Genomic DNA, 8,410 nt, shown 5'->3' with positions numbered 1-8,410 from the left:
GAAGGGTCTAGGCCCAAAACGTCAGCCTTCCTGCTCCTCTGATGCTGCTTGGCCTGCTGTGTTCATCCAGCTCTACACCTTGTTATCTCAGATTCTCCAACATCTGCAGTTCCTACTATCCCTGAAACAAATTTATTTTAAGTTGCCTTAACTAATAGTAATCTTACTGTGCCCAGTCAGTTAGGCAGTGGCCTGGATGGAAAATCCATTTGCAAATTTCTGTACTGTACCTTGACTATCGGTTTGAAATCATAATAATTGTTGCTTTATGTCTACATGCCCTTTTAATGATATCCTAAATGTTTGTCACTGCCAGTTAACCTCAGGCACTGAAAATGAACTATTTCGTTATTGGAGTCTCAGCCTATCTGGTTTTAGTTGGAGACTGTTAATTTTTTTTTAAACATTTCTTTCAGTTGATCTCTTTCTTTCATATCAATCATCTCTCTTTGTACATAATTTGACATGGAAATAATCTGTTCTGATTTCCTTGTCCAGACTCTTGCACTGTTTATTTCAGTGTTTCAGCTGAATTGGTTATGTAGATTCAGTCTTCTTTCAGACCCTAGATATTAACAATGGGTTATTTGGTAAATATTAGAGATTAAATGGACATGGGCAAATCTAACCAATGGCAGGTGCCATTCATTGACTGTTTGTGAGAGTATTTGAATCATTAAATTCCCATGATCTATTTAACTGCATTGCTTAATATGGCTGTTCAGTTGTTATTATTGACATGGTGCATGTAAAATTCTAAATAAAGGTTTTTGTGGTGCAGTGGTAACATCTGTACCGCTGAGCCAGGAGGCAGAGGTTCAAGTTCCACCTGTATCAGCAGTCTGTAATAGCAGTTCTGAACAGGTTGATTAGGTAAATATCTAAAGTTCTAAATACTTGATACTGGAACAAATGTGCATCACAGGATTGTCAAGTCTTTAAATTTTGTTTCCATTCTCCCTTTCATACATTAACTCTGCTATATCTGCTGGCACATACACTATCTCCCAGTTCACATCTAACAACATTTTAAAAATCCCAACTATCTAGCTTTTTGTTCTCCATTTTTCAGAAAATTTCTGCTGCAGCTGTTGATTTACTTAACTGTACTATTGCCTCCAATATTGTCCCAGTAAATGCATTGCTGTCTCTCGCATCCTGGCCATATTCACCCAGTACAGCCCTTATCTCCAAGTCCAAGTGATATTGAAATGATGTGGTGTGGCAGACAACTGATTTAGCTATCCACTGCCTGATCTGGCTTGACCACATAAAATACTAAGAAAAATCAAAATTGCTGGGAAAGCTGAGCAGGTCTGGCAGCATCTGTAGAGACAAAGCAGAGTTAACATTTCGGATCCAATGAGTCTTTTCTTCAGAACTTTTCACTGGACCTGAAATTTAACTCTGCTGTACAGATGCTGCCAGACCTGACGAGTTTTTCAGCAATTCTTGTTTTTGCTTCTGATATCCAACATCCGCAGGTCTTTGTTTTTTCCATTTAAAACACTATTGGGTTATAATTTTGTCTGCTAAGACTTTGCAATATCTAAGAATGCAAGAAGAACCTTCAGCTTTTTTTTTCTACTGCAGGCCATTTTAACTCTCCTCCCCTCTTCATCACCACCACCACCAACGGTGACGAACTGATTGGCTTCTTTGTCACTAAGATTAAGATTTGGGATAATTGCCTCTATTGTCCCATATGGTAGCCTGCCTAGACAAATTTGCTTACTGCTACTCCGTGAGATCCTCTTCCTGTTACTGTGATCTAAATTCCATTAAATTGAACACCTAACTTCCCATTCTGGCCACACGTTAGTCAATAAACCTTTTCAAAAGAAATTCACTCATGACTTGCATGCTTACAAACTGCTGTCCTGATTCTAATATGTTTTTCTTCAAGGTTCTTGAACATGGAGTTGTATTTCAAATCCATTCCTATCCTTCCTAGAATTCATGTTTGAATCTCTCCAATCCAGTTTCTGCCCTGCCTTCAGACCAAAATGATTCTTAACAAAGTCACAAGTAACACCCTATCATTTTAACCTAATTGTAGCTACATAATCAGACATAATGACTATTTTTCCTGCCCTTGCAACATTATCTCTGAAGCCCATAAACATCTATCCTTGGGCCTATCCTATTACGTTGTATTCCACAGTAATCATCAGTATAACAACATACGATCTGTGCTTCAGGGAATATACTTGGCTTCTGTATACTAGTTGCATTTTTTTTTTTCCTTACTTTTGCCTGAAACATCTTATTAACAATCAACACATGCCAGGCTTTGACTGCCTTTAATGAGAGAAAATCTAACATCGCATTTTGACAGAGGTATTAGTGTACAGTTCAGTGATATTATCAATACCATTGACCAGAGATGGAACTGGGCTGGCCATATAAGTACTGTGGCTACCAAAGCAGGTCAGAGGCTAGGAGTCCTGAAGTGAGACTCCACTTTCACCACCACCTTCTCAAAGGCAAGTAAGGGTGGGTAATAAATGTTGTTTCAGCTGCATTCAGTGAATGAATAAAAAAAATCAGAATAATGTATTTTTTGTGACAAGCAGTTGGTTCAATCCTACCTTAGATAGCTTGGATGAAAGTTTCTTCTGGTTCAGGTTTATGGATGGAATTTGTGTGGGTAGTGTCATCCCAGTTTCTTTGATTTTGCAACACCATAAGTTGCTAGCTTCATTTAGGTGATGAGAATGGTTAATGTGGTAAATACAAATTTAAGGTGGGTTGGCTGGGTAGAAAACATTTCATCCATATGATTATAAAGTAGTTGCTTTCATTTAAGACTGTAAATGGGAACGTTTCCTTATTGTTCACTAGCTTAAGCCAGATTTTGGTTGCTGAGCTTTCTTTGGCAGTACTCCTTAAACCTAGGGGTCACAGTCTGAGAATTCGGGGTAGACCATTTAGGACAGAAATGAGGAGACATTTCTTCATCCAAAGAGTGGTGAGTCTGTGGAAGTCATTACCATAGGAAGTAGTTGATACCAAAACATTGAATGTATTCGAGGCGGCTAGATATAGCACTTGGGGTGAATGGGATCAAAAGTTACAGGGAGAATGTAGGATTAGGCTTTTGAGTTGGATGATCAGCCATGATTGTAATGAATGGTGGAGCAGGCTCGAAGGGCCTCCTCTGGTTCCTACCCTGCGTTTCTATGCAACCCAAAATATAGGAATGCCATCACCTGCTTGTTCCCTTTGAAGACACGCATATTCCTGGCTTAAAGATAATCACTATTTCTTCCTTGTTTGATAGGAGCGAAAATTCAGGAACTCACTCTAATTTTAGTTCAAGGAGGTGAGTCAATGCCATCTTCTCAAGGATAATAAGGGACAGACAATTAACGTTGAATTTGAATCATTTCTTGGCAGTTGCATTTTACAGTGAATAATAAGTAAAAATCTTCAACTGTAGCCACAATCTGGTGCCATTTTGCATGAAGAGTAGGAAGATATAATTGAGAGAGAGAACAAAGAGAGTATCTTTGTTCTGCCATCTCCTCCATGAGTTCTGAGCTGGCTCACCAGCAACACCTGCCCTACCACCCCTCTGTGCCAGACCCACCAACATAGGCATCACCACTCTTCAGGTGCCATATCTTTGCCACTGGGCCCACCTTGCTGCTGAGCCCCATGCTGAACCCATACTTGCCCCACAACCAGGAGTCTATGGCTCTGCTACCACTATGGTCTCATTGATTACCAGAAGTCCCCACTACCGCGATTGCAACCAGGAGTCCTTGGCTCCGCTGCTGCCTCAATGATACCAGGAGTCCCCGCTCCAGGCATATCATGCTGCTGCCACCTTGCCAACATCAGGAGTCCCTGCTATGGGACTGCTCCAATTAGGAGTCCCTGGCTCCACCACTGCAGCAAAAGTCCTGCTCTGGCCACTCCCCTCTGAGATATCGCCTTTCCAGCACCGCCTCCAATCGCTGGAGGAGCTTTGCCGCCACTGGCCCCAAATGCTGGGAGAACATCCTTGCTGTCGCTGCTGCCACCTCCAAATGCCAGGAAGTCCCACATCTGCAGCTGCCAGCACTGACCACCAGAAGGCTACCACATTGATGCTGCCAACTAACCCAAAGGAAAGGAAAATGAAGAAATAAAAAGAAAAAGAGCAGAAATAAAAAGGAAAAAAAAACAGATGGAAGCAGATGAGTCTGGGGCAAGAGCTTCTCTGCAGCCCTGCTAATGCACTGCCACCTTTGTTTCCAATGTTGGCCAAGTAAGCAGATCCTAGGGTAGGATGGTGGTACAGTGGTTAACACTGCTACCTCACACTAGTAGGGACCCAGGTTCAATTCCAGCCTTGGGCAAATGCCTGTGTGGAGTTTGACCTCCCACAGTCCAAAGATGTGCAGATTAAGTGAATTGGCCATGCTTTAAAAGTTGACCCAGGATGTACAGGTTAGGTGGGTAAACCATGGTTAAAAACCCTAAGTGGGGTAATATGTACATGATTGCAAGAGCATTTTTATTTGTATAAAATGTAAGGGATACTGGGGAAACTGAAAGGTCTGAAGGTGGATAAATCATTCTGTCCAGGTGGACTACACCCAGTGTTCGGAAGGAGATAGTTGAGGAAATGTTGGAGGAATTGGTGACCTTTCAGGAATTGCTGGAGTCAGGGACAGTCTCACTGACAAAATGTTTAATGTAACTTTGCTTTTTGAGAAGGGAGAGAGGCAGAAGACAGGAAATTATAGGCCTATTAACCTGATCTCAGTTGGTAAGATTTTGCGAACCATTATTAAGGATGAGATTGTGGAGTACTTGGAAGTGTGTGGCAAAATAGCGCTGAGTCAGCACAGCTTCATCAATGGAAGGTCATGACTGACAAATCTGTTAGAATTCTTTGAGGAGGTAACGAGTAAGTTAGACAAAGGAGAGCTGGTGGACATGATTTGTTTGGATTTCCACAAGGCCTTTGACAAGGTGCTGCACAGGAGGCTGTTAAATAAAGTTTTAAAAGAGCCCATAGTGTTGAGGGCAAGTCACTGAAATGAATAGAGGATAGGCTGACTCTCAGAAGGCAGAGAATGGGGATTAATGGATCTTTTTTCAGGATGGCAGCTGGTGACGGGGTGGAGTTCTGAATGGGTCAATTTTGGGACCACAACTATTCACGTTAAATATTAACGATCTGGACAAAGGAACTGGGGAGGCTAGAAGAGTGGACAAAGAAGTGGCAGACGGAATACAATGTGGGCAAACGTGAAGTTATGCACCTTGGTAGGAAGACTATAGACTTTTTTTAAAATGGGGAAAGGCATTGGTAATCTGAAGCACAAAGGGATTTAAGAAAATCCTGAACTAGGACTCTTAAGATCAATAGGGAGGTTCATTGGCAGTTAGGAAGGCAAATGCAATGTTAGTATTCACTTTGAGAGGGCTAGAACACAGGAGCAGAGATGTACTGCTGAGGCTGTATAAGGCTCTGGTCAGACCACATTTGGAATATTGTAAGCAGTTTTGCACGTTCACATGTGTTGGCTTTGGATGGAGTGCAGAGTAAGTTCACGAGAATGATCCTGGGAATGAAGAGCTTGTCACATAAGGAGCAGTTGAGGACTCCAGGTCTATACCCAATGGAGTTTAGAAAGAATGGGGACCTCTGACGGAAACTGACAAAATACTGAGGCCTGGATAGAGTGGACATGACAAAGGTGTTTCCAGTAGTAGGGAGACCAGGACCTGAGGGTACAGCCTCAGAGTGAAGAGATGACCATTTAGAACAGAGATAAGGAGGAATTTCTTCAGCAAGAGTGGAAATCTGTGGAACTCATTGGCTCAGAGGCTGTGGAGGTCAAGTCACTAAGTGTCTTTTATGACAAAAATAGCTAGGTTCTTGATTAGTAACGGAATCAGAAGTAATGGGGAGAAGGCAGGACAATGCGGTTGAGAAACACATCAGCCATGATTGAATAGCAGAGCAGACTCAATGGACCAGATGGCCTAATTCTGCTTGTATATTTTGTGGTACGATCTACTATGCACTTAAGAATGACTAATAATGTGGGGTCCTTTTTTTTATTATAGAGGTGCATGATATAGCTATAACTCATTACAGTCAAGTAGACATTATTGTGTAAAAAATGCATAAATCTTATATATTCAAACAAAAGATACATAAAGTATTTTTTTCATAAAATCCCTAGAGTGTGGAAACAGGCCATTCAGCCCAACGGGTCCACGCCGACCCTCTGAACTGCATCCCACCCAGGCCCATCCCCCTACCCTATCCCTGTATTTTCCCATGGTTAACACACCTAGCCTGCACATCACAGGGTAATTTAGCATGGTCAATCCACCTAGCCTGCACGTCTTTGGGAGTAAACTGCAGTACCTGGAGGAAACCCACGCAGACACGGGGAGAATTTGCAACTCCACACAGTCACTTAAGGGTGGAATAGAGCCTGGATCCCTGGTACTGTCAGACAGCAGCGCTAACCACTAAGCCACTGTGCCACCTCAAATTTTATGAATATGGAATGTATAAACAACAAACTGAAGTACAAAATGACTTGTTTGTAGTTTGTCTCACATGGAGGGGGCTGGAGAGAATAGATGCACAGAAAATCTACATGTCAGTTTTTTAAAAATATTATCTATTGTATTGTTTATATCAGTAACATTGTAGTCGACTGTAGCTAATCCAATTTATTATGCACATTCAAATTCTAAATGTTTTATGTATTACCATTTCATGAAAAGACACCATGCAATATTTGCTATACTTGTATCGTAGCATTATACACACTTATGTGCATGGAAACAGAGTTACATTCCATTATTTACTGCTTAGTACAAAAAACACAAAACTGTTTGCAAAAATTCAATCCTTTCTATCCACACTTGATTGAAGATTAATCTATTTAAATGCTTTCCTCTGCCAAATAGTATTCACTTGATTTGCTGAGCAAATTCAACATCTTGTATCATTTTTACATCGTAATGTATTATAAGTCAAAAATTATCACAAATTACTATATCTCAGTGTATGCAAATTGCAAGGTTTTTCATTTCCATAATATCCATGACTCAACACAATCCTGTCAATGAAGGATTTCACAACTTTATATTGCATTTTACAAAATATCACGACTTCAGTTATCGTGAAAGTGATTCATTAAAGTAATTGTGTTCAAGAAAAAACATTACTCCAACAAGTTTAAAAAATTTTCAAAACTTCTTTTTGATTTCATTCTTGTGAATAAACAAATCATATGACTACTGCTTTTAATCAGTCATTAGTTTCAGCTACTGTGCAGTAAGAACACCAGAGAGATATTCTGTAGTAATTATTCCACATTAGTGATTGATCAAAGTAATCAGAAAGCCATATTGTAGATATTTATTAAAGAAAATCTATACAACATTAATTTAACTTTTTAAAATCAGTACGCTGAGAACTGTTCTGACATAGACAATGCTCAAAGCATTGAAAATAACATGACCTAGACTAATGAGATAGTAGGAACTGCCGATGCTGGAGTCTGAGATAACAAGGTGTAGAGCTGGATGAACACAGCAGGCCAGGCAGCATCAGAGGAGCAGGAAAGCTGACGTTTCGGGTCTGGACCCTTCTTCAGAAATGGGGGAGGGGAAGGGGACTCTGAAATAAATAGAGAGAGGGGGAGACGATGATGGAAGGTGGATAGAGGAGCAGATAGGTGGAGAGAAGATGGACAGGTCAAGGAGGTGGGGATGGAGCTAGTAAAGGTGGGTGTAGGTAGGGAGTTGGGATGGAGGTTGGTCAGTTGGGAGGGAGGGGTGGGTAGGTGGGAGGGAAGACGGACAGGTCAAGGAGGCGGGGATGAGGATAGTAGGTAGGAAGTGGGGGTGGGGGTTGGTCAGTGAAGTGGGAGGAGCGGATAGGTGGGAGAAAAGATGGACAGGTCAAGGAGGCGGGGACGAGCTGGGCTGGTCTTGGGATGAGATCGGGGATGGGGAGATTTTGAAGCTTGTGAAGTCCACATTGATGCCATTGGGCTGCAGGGTTCCCAGGTGGAATATGAGGTGCTGTTCCTCCAGCCTTCGGGTGGCATTGTTGTGGCACTGGAGGAGGCCCAGGATGGACATGTCGTCCAAGGAGTGGGAGGGGGAGTTGAAGTGGTTTGCGACTGGGAGGTGCAGTCATTTGTCACGAACCAAGCGTAGGTGCTCCACAAAGCGGTCTCCAAGCCTCCGCTTGTACAGGAAGCCACATCGGGAACAGCGGATACAATATACCACATTAGCAGATGTGCAGGTGAACATCTGTTTAATGTGGGAGGTTTTCTTGGGGCCTGGGATGGGGGTGAGGCGGGAGGTGTAGGGGCAGGTGTAGCACTTCATGCGATTGCAGGGAAAAGTGCCGGGTGTGGTAGAGCTGAAGGGG

Source organism: Rhincodon typus, chromosome 3 (genome assembly GCF_021869965.1).
Source record: "Rhincodon typus isolate 14 chromosome 3, sRhiTyp1.1, whole genome shotgun sequence".
Taxonomy (NCBI): domain Eukaryota; kingdom Metazoa; phylum Chordata; class Chondrichthyes; order Orectolobiformes; family Rhincodontidae; genus Rhincodon; species Rhincodon typus.
The sequence above is the reverse complement of the archived record's forward strand: the minus strand, read 5'-3'. Positions refer to the sequence as shown.